The sequence below is a fragment of the Lithobates pipiens genome, unplaced genomic scaffold (genome assembly GCF_037356315.1).
Source record: "Lithobates pipiens isolate NorthernLeopardFrog02 unplaced genomic scaffold, aLitPip1_a1.2 Scaffold_188, whole genome shotgun sequence".
NCBI lineage: Eukaryota > Metazoa > Chordata > Amphibia > Anura > Ranidae > Lithobates > Lithobates pipiens.
In genome coordinates, this window is record NW_027507763.1 from 227,919 (window position 1) to 242,332 (window position 14,414).

A 14,414-nucleotide genomic window follows, 5' to 3' on the forward strand; every position below is an offset into this window, starting at 1 on the left:
GAAGAGGAAGAAAAGTTTTGCCTTTCAGCAAATTCTCGGTTTGTAACCACCAGACGAGACTCTTGCGTGTCCCTGGGGATAGACGCATAGGAAGATCCAAGGACTGGGGCTTCCTGTTCCAAGCCACAAGGATTCATCTTTGCAGAGGCCTTGAGTGGAACTGGGCGAATGGAACGGCCTCGAAGGAGGCGACCATTTTCCCTAACAGTCTCATGCACAACCGAATGGGGGAAGATCTCCTGCCCAGAATTAGGCGCACCAGATCCCCAATGGCCAAGGCTTTTGGTCTTGGTAGAAACACCTTGCCCTGAGCGGTGTCGATAAGCATACCCAGGTATTCCAACCTGGCAGCAGGCTGTAGGGACGACTTTTCTAGGTTTATAATCCAACCTAGGCATTCCAGGTGTTCTAGCATTCTGGTAACACTGTGGTTCAGGAACGCTACTGTTTTCTCCATGAGAAGCAAATCGTCTAGATAAGCCATGACGGCTATACCCTGAGCTCTTAGGTTTGCCAAGAGAGAGTCCAGAATCTTTTTGAAGACTCGAGGGGCCGTAGCGAGCCTGAACGGCAAGGCCACAAATTGAAAATGGCGCCGCTCTACCGCGAACCTTAGATACTTTTGGTGTGCGGGAAAAATTGGCACATGGTGATATGCATTCTTGATGTCTATTGATGCCATAAACTCTCCCCCTTGCAGGGAGGAGACCACAGTGCGAATTGACTGCATTCGGAAGGACCGGATGCGTAAAAACCGGTTCAGATCCTTCAGATCCAGGATAGGTCTGACACTTCCATTTGGCTTTGGAACGGTGAAGAGATTCGAGTAAAACCCTGAACCCTGTTCTTTTGGGTCCACTTCTACTATCACCCCCTGGGATAGTAAGTGATCTAAGGCCAGAAATAGCGGTCTTTGCTTTACTGGGTCCCTGGGGATCCTTGACCTTAGAAAGCAAGAAGGTGGAATCTCCTGAAACTCCAGCTTGTAGCCCAGAGATACCGAAGAGACCACCCACTTGTCCCGGATCTCTTCCCGCCAGGCTTCCGCAAACTGCAGGAGCCTTCCCCCTACTTGGCCGAGTGGGGGTGCCCAATAACAAGGAAGCTTTTGGGCTCTGCTTGGCAGGCTTTCGCCCCCAGGATTTCTTCTGCCCCTGGGCCCAGCCTTGAGCCTTTCCTGTAGAGGGGGGTTGAGCAGGCCGTTGCCACTGCTTAGAGCTTGATGCTCCGGGAGAGAGAGAACGCCTAAATGATGGACGTTTGCTCCTTTTTTTTTTTTTTTTATTCTTTATCTCGATTTTCTTTTTTCTTTCCAACAGAGTATATATATAAAAAAAAAATATTATTCCACAGATACAAACATTTCTTAATTTCTTCGTAGTTTATACATACACCAACTTGACATTAATTCCCCCTCTACCTTCCCCCGCTCCCACCCTATCCCTCCCCCCCCCTTACTTTTTCTCATGGGGTTCATGGTTAAATCCTCTTTTTCTAACCAGGTGTTATTTTTCCCTTATGTTTATTGTGTAATTTCCTCTACGTATCTCCAAGAGTTTTTAAATTCTTTCCAGGGTTCCCATTTATCCATGCCGCCCTCCTCTGTTATTGAATCCTCTCCCCCTTCATTAAAATGTTCTATATTTTGTATTTCATTTACTCGAAAAATCCAGTCCTGTATTTTAGGGCTCTCCTCTCTCCACTTTTTTGGGATTAAGCTTTTGGCGGTGTCAAGCAGTATAGGAATTAACGAGGTTTTGTATTGCTTTATAGATTCGTCTGTCCCAAGGAATAGAACAGTCCATGGGTCTTCTCTTATTTTTTTTTTTTCTTACAGCCTTTATTATATCTTTGATCTTCCTCCAATATTTTTTAATAATGGGGCAGTCCCACCAAATATGGGCCATAGTCCCGGTTTTTTGACACCCTCGCCAGCAATCCGAAGAATGCGCTTCTACAAATTTGCCCAGTTTGTCAGGGGTGGCATACCACCTTGCTAAGCACTTGTAATTCGTCTCAATCATCTTATTATCAACCACCGCACAGTGAATTAATTTAAATATTTTCTTACTAATTTGAGCTCTACATTGTGACCCCAACTCCTTTTCCCACTTTTTGATATACGGCGGGTCCTCTAGTTCGTCCCCCTCCGAGAGAATCTTATATGTTCGGGCTATGTTATTTTTGGATTTTTCTCTCAGACAGAGCCGCTCAAGAGGCCTCAATTCTTCTTCGCTTCGATTTGGCTGGGGTAATTTTGCAATGAAATGGCTTAACTGGAGGAACCGCCATGCATCAATCTTCATAAGTTCTGTGTCAACACTCAGTGCTTGAAATGTAACTATTTTACCGTTAACTAATATGTCTTTTAATTGTGTGTTTCCTTTTATTATCCAATTACCCCCCACTTCCTGTTTTCCTGGTGTAAAATAATCATTTTCTTTAAGAAAAATAAAAGGTGAATTATACCCCCAGTTATTTTGTGTATGGGTTCGATCCCAAATTTTGAGTGCAAAACGTGTTATCTCGTGTGTATTTAATCCTATTGACCTATACTGTGGAGGATTCCATATTATTCGTCCTAATTGTACTTGGCTCATTTTGTTTTCTAAACTCACCCATCTATTTTCATTTACCTCTTTCGCCCACTCCACCACCCGTGAAAGAACCACTGCATTATGGTATTTTTTTAGGTCTGGGACTGCTAACCCCCCTTGTCTTTTCCCCCTACTTAACACCGCAAAAGCGATTCTCGGCTTTTTATATTGCCATATCTACTTAGAAATTAAATTTCTTAGTGTTTTAACCACTTCAATACAGGGCACTTAAACACCTTCCTGCCCAGACCAATTTTTAGCTTTCAGCGTTGTCACACTTTGAATGACAATTGCGCGGTCATGCTACACTGTACCCAAATGAAATTTTTATCATTTTTTCCCCACAAATAGAGCTTTCTTTTGGTGGTATTTGATCACCTCTACAGTTTTTTTTTTTTGCGCTACAAATCAAAAAATACCGAAAATTTTGAAAAAAAAAATGTTTTTTTTTGTTTCAGTTTCAAAACTTTGTAAATAAGTACTTTTTCTCCTTCACTGATGGGCCCTGATGGGGCTACACTGATGGGCACTGATAAGGCGGCACTGATGGGCACCAATGATGTGGCACCAATGAAGTGGCATTGATGGACACTGATATGTGGCACTGATGGGCGGCACGGATGGGCGACACGGATGGACACTGATAGGTGGCACAAATTGGCACTGATAGCTGGCACGGATTGTCATGGATGGGCGGCACAGATGGGCATGGATAGGCAGCACAGATGGGCATGAATAGGCGGCACAGATGGGCATGGGTGGGCACTGATAGGCAGCACAGGTGGGCACTGAGAGGCGGCACAGGTGGGCACTCATAGGCGGCATTGGTGTTATACTGTACTAATGGATGCCAATCAGTGCCAAACAATAATGCATGCCAATCAGTGATGCCCATTGTGGGCACTTATTGGCAACAATAATGGGCACTGATTGGCATCCATTGTGCTGACTGGCATCCCTGGTGGTCTAGGGAGGATTACCTTTTCCCTGGTGGTCTGGTGGCGTCCCTGGTGGTCCAGTGTGGGCATCCTCGGGGGGGCTGTGCTGATAATCGATCAGCACAGACCCCCCCTGTCAGAGGAGCAGCCGATCGGCTCTCCTCTACTCGCGTCTGACAGACGCGAGTGAGGAAAAGCTGATCACCGGCTCTTCCCATTTAAACTGTGATCAGCCGTGATTGGACACGGCTGATCACGTGGTAAAGAGTCTCCGTCAGAGACTCTTTACCAAGATCGTAGTTGCCGGGTGTCAGACTGACACCCCGCAACAACGATCGCCGCGATGCGCGCCCCCGGGGGCGCGCAGCGGCTCATAATCCTGATCACGTCATATGACGTCCGATCAGGATTATGAAACCACTTTGCCACCGTCAATTCCCTATAGGGCGGGCGGCAAGTGGTTAAAAAAGGCCTGAGGGAGTGAGATGGGCAACATTTGAAACTTATATATGATCTTCAGAACCAATATCATTTCAACCGCGTTAATCCGTCCTAACCAGGAGAGAGGACATGTTGACATTTTTTTAATTTCTCTTTTAATTTCGTCTAATAAAGGGATATAATTATTCATATATATTTTCCTGATAGTGTCCAAAAGATAGACTCCCAAATATTTAATCTCCTTACGCCAGGGAAAACTGAATTCTGCACGGAGTTTCGTCTCTTCCTGATTACTGATGTTGATATTTAGGACTTCGAGTTTGTGTTCGTCCTTTCCCACTCTATTCTCCTCTATATCCGGGTTATTTCGGATAGAGGCCAGTAACAGTTCGAGAGACAGAGCAAACAGGAGAGGTGACAATGGGCACCCCTGTCTGGTGCCATTTCCCATTTGAAATTGAGCAGAGGATTCTCCATTAATCTTTACCGAAGCCTGCGGGTGATTGTAAAGTACTTTAATCCACTGGATCATTCTCGGTCCTATGCCCATTACTTCTAGCATTTCTATCATGAGTCCCCAGTCTATCCTGTCGAATGCTTTCTCCACATCCATCGACAGGAATAGACCTGGGGACCCATTATTTTTTAGGGCCTGGAGAAGGAACAACGCCCTCACTCCATTATCCCTACCTTCTCTTTCGGGTATAAATCCGACCTGATCTGGGTGCACCAGTTCAGTCATCTTTTCCTTCAATCTAGACGCCAGAACTTTAGCAAATAACTTTATATCAGCATTCAATAAGGCTATCGGCCTATAACTGGAGCAAAGCAAATGATCCTTTCCCTCCTTCGGTATTACCGTGATTGAGGCTCGCAAAGCCTCTCCCTCCATTTGGTATTTTGTACCTAATCCGTTCATATATTTACAAAGCTTGGGGACTAAGATCTCCTTATATTTTTTAAGATAGAAAGTCGTATACCCGTCTGGTCCCGGGCTTTTGCCCGATGCCCTGTCTTTTAATGCATTGTGAATTTCCTCTTCTGTAATAGGTCTATCTATTTTATATCTGTCGCTCTCTTGTAAGTACGGTAATTTCGCTTTATACAGAAATTCTTTGGTATTTTCCTTTTCCCCTTTTCCTCGTACCCCTTTTTGACCTACATTATACAGAGCTTCGTAATATTGCTTGAATACCTCTGCAATTTCCTTAGTTGTATAAACCATCTTCCCATTCTTATCCTGAATTTTATTGATAAAATTAGTCTCTCTGTTCCCTTTCAACTGTCTCGCTAGATATTTACCTGTTTTGTTTTTCCTGTAATATCTCTCTGTGACCCTCCCCATTCCAATACCCTCCTTGCTTCCTGATCCTGCATATCTTTAACCACTTGCAGACCGGACCAATTTGCTGGTCAAAGACCAGACCCATTTTTGCGATTCAGCACTGCGTCGCTTTAACTGACAATTGCGCGGTCGTGCGACGTGGCTCCCAAACAAAATTGACTTCCTTTTTTTTCCCACAAATTGAGCTTTCTTTTGGTGGTATTTGATCACCCCTGCGGTTTTTATTTTTTGCGCTATAACCAAAAATAGAGCGACAATTTTGAAAAAAACGCATTATTTTTTACTTTTTGTTATAATAAATATCCCCCAAAAATATATAAAAAAAAATTTTTTCCCTCAGTTTAGGCCGATACATATTCTTCTACATATTTTTGGTTAAAAAAATCGCAATAAGCGATTATTGATTGGTTTGCGCAAAAGTTATAGCGTTTACAAAATAGGGATAGTTTTATAGCATTTTTATTAATAATTTTTTTTTTTTTTTTTACTAGTAATGGCGGCAATCAGCGATTTTTATTGTGACTGCGACATTGTGGGGGACCCATCAGACATTTTTGACACATTTTTGGGACCATTGTCATTTATACAGTAATCACTGCTATATAAATGCAGTGATTCCTGTGTAAATGACACTGGCAGTGAAGGGGTTAACCAGTGGGTGGCAGTGTAGGGGTTAAGTGTTCCTAGGGGTGTGTTACTAACTGTGGGGGGGTTGGGCTTTCATTTAGTGAACACTGATCTCTGCTCCAATCACATGGAGCAGAGATCAGCATCACTAGTTGCTAGGCAGAATGGAAAAATGTTGTTTACACAGCATTTCCTCCATTCGGCCGCTCCGTGAGACGATCGCGGGGATGCCCGCGGCGATCGAGTCCGCAGGTCCCGCGACCGGACTCATGGGGGTCCCGATGGCAGGGCGGCATTGAATATTGGACGTACCTGTACGCCAATATGCCTGCCCGTGCCATTCTGTCGACGTACATCGTCGTGCGCTGGTCGGGAAGTGGTTAAGTTCCTCTCTCTTGTTGATCAGTAGGTGAAAAAGTTCCTGCTGTTGTTCTTTTATCAATTTCTCCCTTTTCTCTATTCTTTCTTTTTTTTTCCTTGCACCTATGGAGATGAGGATACCCCTAACATATGCTTTGTGTCCCTCCCAAAGCGAGGCGCTAGTAGTTTCACCAGTATCATTCATCAGGAAATAGAATTCTATTTCTTTCCGAATTATCTCTGCGATTTTCTCATCCTGTAAGAGATTTTCATTTAATCGCCATGTGAACGGTTGTCTGTGTATTCCAGGTATCCTCATCTTCATTATCACCGGGGAGTGATCTGATAGAGATACTATTCCTATCTTTGTTTCCGAGGCATCTTCTAGCAGTCTATGATCCACCATTATATAATAATGCACTGGGGAAAAAAAAGTATAATCTTTTATTATTTTTCATGTTGTATCCTCCGTACATCCATCATTTGATGTTGTTTCAGTCGGAGTTTAATTATTTTCAGAATCTTCTTGTTTATCCCCTTTGCCCGGGACGTACTATCCAGAGATGGATCCATACAAAAATGTAAGTCTCCTGCCAAAATTACATCACCTGATTTAAAATCTGCTAATCTCCTCAGGATTTGTTTCAAATATCCTATGGGATTTTTATTTGGACAATATACGTTTGCCAGAGTAAAAATCCTATCCCCAAATTCTCCCTTCAAGAACAAATATCGGCCCTCAGGGTCGGTCAGCCTATCGAGCAGAGTGAATCTTGTACGTTTCTCAAATCCTATCGCCACTCCCTTGGCCCTCCTTATTGGGGAGTCCCCGTAGAACCAATTTGGGAAGCTGTCTGAATATAACTTAATATTTGTATTATAAGTTAAATGGGTCTCCTGCAGAAAGACCACTTCTGCTCTATATTGCTGCAGTTCCTTTAAGAGTTTAAACCTCTTGTCGGGAGAATTTAGACCCTTTACATTGTATGACACAAATTTTACCTCGGTCATCCAAAACTATCCGGTGGCATGCTTGATCTACACCTTTTGATCCTACCAATCATTTGAACTCTCTTTTTTTTCCCTCTTTTCTTTCTTTCCCCCCTTCTGCAAGGAATATCTTCTCCCACCTTTCCCACCTCTCCCCCCACCCCTCCCCATCCTCCGGCCCAATCCTGGCCAATACTTTGCATTGGGGGCTCAACTCCCTTCTGCAAGCATTACCTATCAGGGTGTGACTCCAACTGCGACCCTCCACTTCTGTACCCCTGCTCCCCTTAACCCCTTGGGAAAAGGGGTCACCCGTTACAGACAAGGAGTGGTGGAGCCAAATCCCCGCCCAATCCTTCCGCCAATGCATCCCCCCTCCACCCTCAAGTTTTGACGTCGGCTTTGGTTCTCCTGTTCCTCCATTCTATATAAGATATCCCTGTGAGCCTCCTGCATTTTTCTTGCTTGCATTTTTAACTCAAGTATTTCCTGGGCCTGTTTTTTTGTTAGTTCCTCTGCTTCTTCCATCCTCCTTAGCAAGTGTCCCATATCCGCCCTTACAGTTGAAATCTCAGCCTTGATTGTATTTTCTAATTTCATGAACATTTCCTGCATTTTGCCTTTTGTTGGTATTTGAGAGGTATCCCTCTGCTCCCTTCTTTTGCCCTCCAAATCTGAGTCCGTCTCCTCCCTGGAGGTATTTCCCTGTATCCCGGCTGGTTTTCCTGCCTCTTTTTTCTTCTCTCGTATTCCCTGTTGTTTTTTTTCTATACCAGGGCTTTTTTGACTTGTTTCCTTAAGGTACTTCTGGATCGTACTTGTATTTAAACTCTCTTTAGGGGCTTTAGGGTCATTCGCTTTTTGATTTCGTCATGTTGTCCCTCTTTATCTTTCTCCTCCCCAGGGTTCCCCCTTATTTAATTACTTCTGAGAGATAGGATAGGAGGGGACAGGAGGGGAGAAAAAAAAAAAGGGGGCACTCCTATCTTCTTATCCCGCCGGGAACATATATGGATGTCTATAAATGTCTGGGACCTTTCTTCAGGGATGTATTCGCTAGTAATCAGCCGACAATGAGCTCCAATCTCAGTGGGCTATACCACCTGCACTTCTCTACGGCCCAGTACTCGTCCCTTAAGTGTCCATACCTTAGCGGTTTCAATCAGAATTAAATCAAAGTTTTTAAGTCACGTTGATATATCCCACGACTGGTATAATATTTAAAAGGTCACGGAACCAGATATACAGACGTCTTGTTCAGAGGATTACTCAGAACCATATATTATACCATCGATCATTCCTGCAACAAGACAAAGCTAATGCAGCCCATAATCATCAACATCAACATCAACTTCTCGTCCTGTCTTGAATATTCAGACTGGGCTGCACCTGCCCTTAAGTGCAACAGTAACCCTTTAGCTGGGCTTATCTCACTTTGTTTCAAGGCAATGCAAAAAAAAAAATAAAACAGGACAGAGTTCATAATATAAAATAGTTCATGGCAGTGCTTTTCAAGGCTTTTCAACATATGTCTCAGGAGAATGCCTATTAGGATCTCTGCTTAGTTTTCAAGTCCGTCAACCACCTTTGGCATCTTTCTCATGCGCTCATACATTTTAAGCACTCATTTCAACTCCAGGAACCAGAGCTCCACAGGCTTCCTGACAATGATTGCACATCTGTTACACTCCTGTTACACCATTGCTACGCAACTCCAACTTTAACAGGCCTTGAAGTGCCACTCAGGATGAAAGAAATATTTGGATCTAACCTGTCCGTAGGTCTTTCTTACTTTCAAGCTCCTCGGCTCGCAGCTCACAGGGAGATCACAGCAACAGGCGGGCAGGAACGGGGGGAGATCCGGGGTTTCCGCATGCTCCAGCAGGATCCTCAGCACCATCTACCGACAATGCATATCTCCGGATCTCGCTGGCAGTGTTCTCAAGCTCATGCGGGCGGGCAGACGAGTGTGGACAGCGGGATAGGGTTCGGCTTCATTACGGAGCGTCGCGCTCTCTCACCGCGCTCAGCTCCAGCTGATCGGCGGGCCCTCCTCCATCCGCTCGCGTGGGTGCCGCCGTCAGGCCCCTCCCCTCTCACGTACGACCCATCACCTGAGATGACAGTGGAGGGTTTTGAAGGGAGAATCATGAATTTTATTTCAGCTTCCTTGAAAGATAGCAGGAAAAGGGGTAGATCCCCTCCCTCTGCTGAGATTCCTCTTTCAGATGACACTTCTGACAATGAGGAGAGATCCCTATCTTGGGACAGGGATCTTGAGCAGTCGGATGAATCAGAGGAAGAGGAGAGAGTCCCCTCCTCCCAGGCTCTCAGAAAAAAGGTGCAGTATTATACTGAATTGGTGCGTACCACATTCAGAATGCCTGCTGCTGAGATCGCTACGTCCTCTGTTTCTTCCCTGGGAGTCAGGAAAATCCAACAGACTGCCTTTTCCTTTCACATTCATCCCTTAATGGATAAATTGTTGTATGAGGATTGGGGACATCTGTTTGCTCCACCTAAAAGGTTTTCTATGCTTTATCCTCTGGAGGAAAGTTTCACCAAGAAATGGGGGGTCCCATCTGTCCATGCGGCTGTTTCTTGCTGAATAGAAACCGGACCTGTCCTTTGGATAATGCTCAGGTATTTAAAGATCCAACTGATAAGAAGCTAGAAACATTATTAAAAGCCTCCTTTTCCATGACTGGCGCTGTAGTGCAACCTACAGTCGCAGCTGTGGGGTTGTGTCAGTTCCTCAAGGAACAGGTTAAGCAGATGCTTGGCCTCCTTCCCAGTGAGGAAGTGGAGAATTATGCAGAAATACCTCAAATTCTGTGTTTCATGATTGATGCGATTTTGGATTCTGTCCAACAAGCATCTCGTTTGTCTCTCCTGTTGGTACAAATGCGAAGGGCCCTATGGCTAAAGAATTGGGCAGCTGAGCTATCATGCAAGAAGCATTTGATTGGGTTCCCATTTAATGGGGAACAATTGTTAGGAGAAGAATTAGACAAATTAGTCGAAAAAATTTCAGGGGGTAAATCTACTCTCCTTCCAGTCAAAAGGAGCAAACGTCCATCATTTAGGCGTTCTCTCTCTCCCGGAGCATCAAGCTCTAAGCAGTGGCGACGGCCTTCTCAACCCCCCTCTACAGGAAAGGCTCAAGGCCGGGCCCAGGGGCAGAAGAAATCCTGGGGGCAAAAGCCTGCCAAGCAGAGCCCAAAAGCTTCCTTGTGAAGGGGCGCCCCCGCTCGGCCGAGTGGGGGGAAGGCTCCTGCAGTTTGCAGAAGCCTGGCGGGAAGAGATCCGGGACAAGTGGGTGGTCTCTTCGGTATCTCTGGGCTACAAGCTGGAGTTTCAGGAGATTCCACTTTCTCACTTTCTAAGGTCAAGGATCCCCAGTAAAGCAAAGACCGCTATTTCTGGCCTTAGATCACTTACTATCCCAGGGGGTGATAGCAGAAGTGGACCCAAAAGATCAGGGTTCGGGGTTTTACTCGAATCTCTTCACCGTTCCAAAGCCAAATTAAAGTGTCAGACCTATTCTGGATCTGAAGGATCTGAACCGGTTTTTACGCATCCGGTCCTTCCGAATGCAGTCAGTTCGCACTGTGGTCTCCTCCCTGCAAGGGGAAGAGTTTATGGCATCAATAGACATCAAGGATGCATATCACCATGTGCCAATTTTTCCCGCACACCAAAAGTATCTAAGGTTTGCGGTAGAGCGGCGCCATTTTCAATTTACGGCCTTGCCGTTCGGGCTCGCTACGGCCCCTTGAGTCTTCACAAAGATTCTGGACCCTCTCTTGGCAAACCTAAGAGCTCAGGGTATAGCCATCATGGCTTATCTAGACGATTTGCTTCTCATAGAGAAAACAGTAGCACTCCTGAACCACAGTGTTACCAGAACGCTAGAACACCTTTAACGCCTAGGTTGGATTATAAATCTAGAAAAGTCGTCCCTACAGCCTGCTACCAGGTTGGAATACCTGTGTATGATTATCGACACCGCTCAGGGCAAGGTGTTTCTACCAAGGCCAAAAGCCTTGGCCATTGGGGATCTGGTGCGCCTAATTCTGGGCAGAAGATCTTCCCCCATTCAGTTGTGCATGAGACTGTTAGGGAAAATGGTCGCCTCCTTTGAGGCCGTTCCATTCGCCCAGTTCCACTAAAGGCCTCTGCAAAGATGCATCCTTGCGGCTTGGAACAGGAAGCCCCAGTCCTTGGATCTTCCTATGCGTCTATCCCCAGGAGCACGCAAGAGTCTCGTCTGGTGGTTACAAACCGAGAATTTGCTGAAAGGCAAAACTTTTCTTCCTCTTCCATGGAAGATTATTACGACAGATGCCAGCCTGACAGGCTGGGGAGCAGTGTTGGAGGAGACGTGCTCGCAGGGGAAATGGTCTGTGATCGAGAAGCTATTGCCCATGAATGTCTTGGAGATCCGGGCAGTTTATATGGCTCTCATAAACTGGTCTTTCAGACTACGGGGTCTCCCTGTTCGGGTTCAGTCCGACAATGCCACAGCAGTGGCCTATATCAATCACCAGGGCGGTACCAGGAGTCTGGTTGCGCAAAAAGAGGTGAATCGCATACTTGTCTGGGCCAAAAGGCATGTTCCATGCCTTTCTGCAGTCTTCATTCCAGGAGTGGAAAACTGGCAGGCGGATTTTCTGAGCCGCCAGCAGTTGTGCCCAAGAGAATGGGCTCTGCACCCCGACGTGTTTTGGAACATATGTCGCAGGTGGGGTACTCCAGACGTAGATCTGTTTGCATCCAGGTTCAACAGAAAACTGGACAAATTCGTGTCAAGGACAAGAGATACACTCACTCAGGGGTCGGATGCTCTGAGAGTTCCCTGGGATCAGTACAATTTGATTTATGCCTTCCCCCCGTGCCCGCTTCTGTCGCGGTTCCTGGGAAGAGTCAAGAGGGAGACAAATTTAGTTCTTTTGGTAGCCCCGGCTTGGCCCAGGCGACCGTGGTACACAGAGATCATGAAGTTGGCAGTAGGCAGGCCGTGGATCCTCCCTCTCTGGCCAGATCTGCTCTCATAGGGTCCAATTTACCAGCCTGCTTTACACAGTCTGAAATTGACGGTTTGGCTGCTGAGACCCACATTCTGAGAGACCGTGGAATTTCGGAGCAAGTCCTTTCTACTCTGGTCAATGCCAGAAAGCCGGCCTCCAGGCTTATTTACTACAAAATCTGGAGGGCATATGTTTCCTGGTGTGAACTCAGGGAATGGCATCCTAGAAAGTATGTCACTAGCAGGATCTTGGCCTTCCTCCAGTCAGGCCTAGAAATGAATTTGGCCGTAAGCACTATCAAGGTGCAGATTTCGGCCTTGTCAGTGTTTTTTCAGAAGCCACTTACATCACATTCCCTGGTGCGGGCTTTCATCCAGGGGGCTATGCGGATAAGGCCGCCAGTCAAACCTCCGGTATGCCCAAGGGATCTGAATTTAGTTCTCTCAGCTTTGCAGGGGCAACCTTTTGAACCTTTGCATCAGGCTTCGTTAGTTCTTTTGACTAAAAAATTGGTTTTCTTGGTAGCCATATCCACGGCTAGAAGAGTGTCAGAACTAGCAGCTCTCTCCAGCAAAGAACCGTATCTAATTATTCATAAGGACCGGGTGGTAATGCGTCCCAACAGGTCCTTTATGCCTAAGGTGGTTTCAGGATTCCATTTGAATCAAGATGTAATCCTACCATCCTTTTTTCCGGACCCACAGTCCGCAGAAGAAGAATCTTTGCACACTTTGGATGTGGTAAGGGCAATCAGTATAAATCTTCAGGCAACTGCTCAGATAAGGAAAACTGATTGCTTATTTATTTTGCCGGAAGGCCCTAGGAAGGGCCAGGCGGCATCAAAATCCACTCTCTCAAGGTGGATTAGACAGATTATTTCTCAGGCCTATAGTGTTAAAGGGAAGATCCCTCCTTTTCAAGTGAAAGCGCACTCAACTAGGGCTGTAAGTGCTTCTTGGGCAGTGCATCACCAGGCCTCCCTGGCTCAGATCTGTAAGGCTGCAACTTGGTCATCAGTCCACACATTCACCAGATTCTATCAGGTGGATGTCAGAGGGCAAAGAGGATATCGCCTTTGGGCACAGTGTACTGCAGGCTGCAGTTTAGGTCCTCCGGTCCTTGGCGGTCTATATATTATGATCTGTGTCTCACTCCCCTCAATCTGAGCATTGCTTTGGGACATCCCACTATGGAATGAAGCTCCTGTGTCCCGTGATGTATGATCAAGAAAATAGGATTTTTATATACAGCTTGCCTGTAAAATCCTTTTCTTAAGAGTACATCACGGGACACAGTGCTCCCGCCCCTCTTGGGTTTTACGTGGTTTCCTATTGCTTTGCTACAAAACTGAGGTGCCTCCCATATGGGATGGGTTATATAGGGGAGGAATTCTCCTTAATTGGGGGTTAACCAGTGTCCAATCACCAGAGGTGCCTATATAACCCACTATGTAATGAAGCTCTTGTGTCCCGTGATGTACTCTCAAGAAAAGGATTTTACAGGTAAGCTGTATATAAAAATCCTATTTTTTATGTTGTTGGCGTTGACCTGTTTTTTTCGCTTGTTTCCCAAGATGACCATCTTGGCGTTTGTCAAGAGGGTTGAGAGTGCCCAAAGAAAGTGCCTACGGCCAAATCACCCTGAAAGTGCCTGATCTTGTCTGATCTGAGGCTAAGCATTGTCGGGCCTGATTAGTAACTGAATGGAAGACCGACTGGGAATACCAGGTGCCGTAGGCTTCTTTTTATGGTGTTGGCGTTGACATGTTTTTTTTTTTTCCCGCTTGTTTCCCAAGGTGACCATCTTGGCATTTGTCAAGAGGGCTGAGAGAGCCCAAAGAAATCTCCTACGGCCACATCACCCTGAAAGCGCCCGATCTCATCTGATCTCAGGGGCTAAGCAGGGTCCGGCCTGGAAAGTGCCTAATTACAGGTGCCGTAGGAATCTTCAGAGGCTAAGCAGGGTCAGGGTCAGATGGGAGACCGCCAGGGTCTATGTTGTTGGCGTTGACCTGTTTTTTTTCACTTGTTTCCCAAGATGACCATCTTAGCGTTTGTCAAGAGGGTTGAGAGAGTCTGTATAGAAC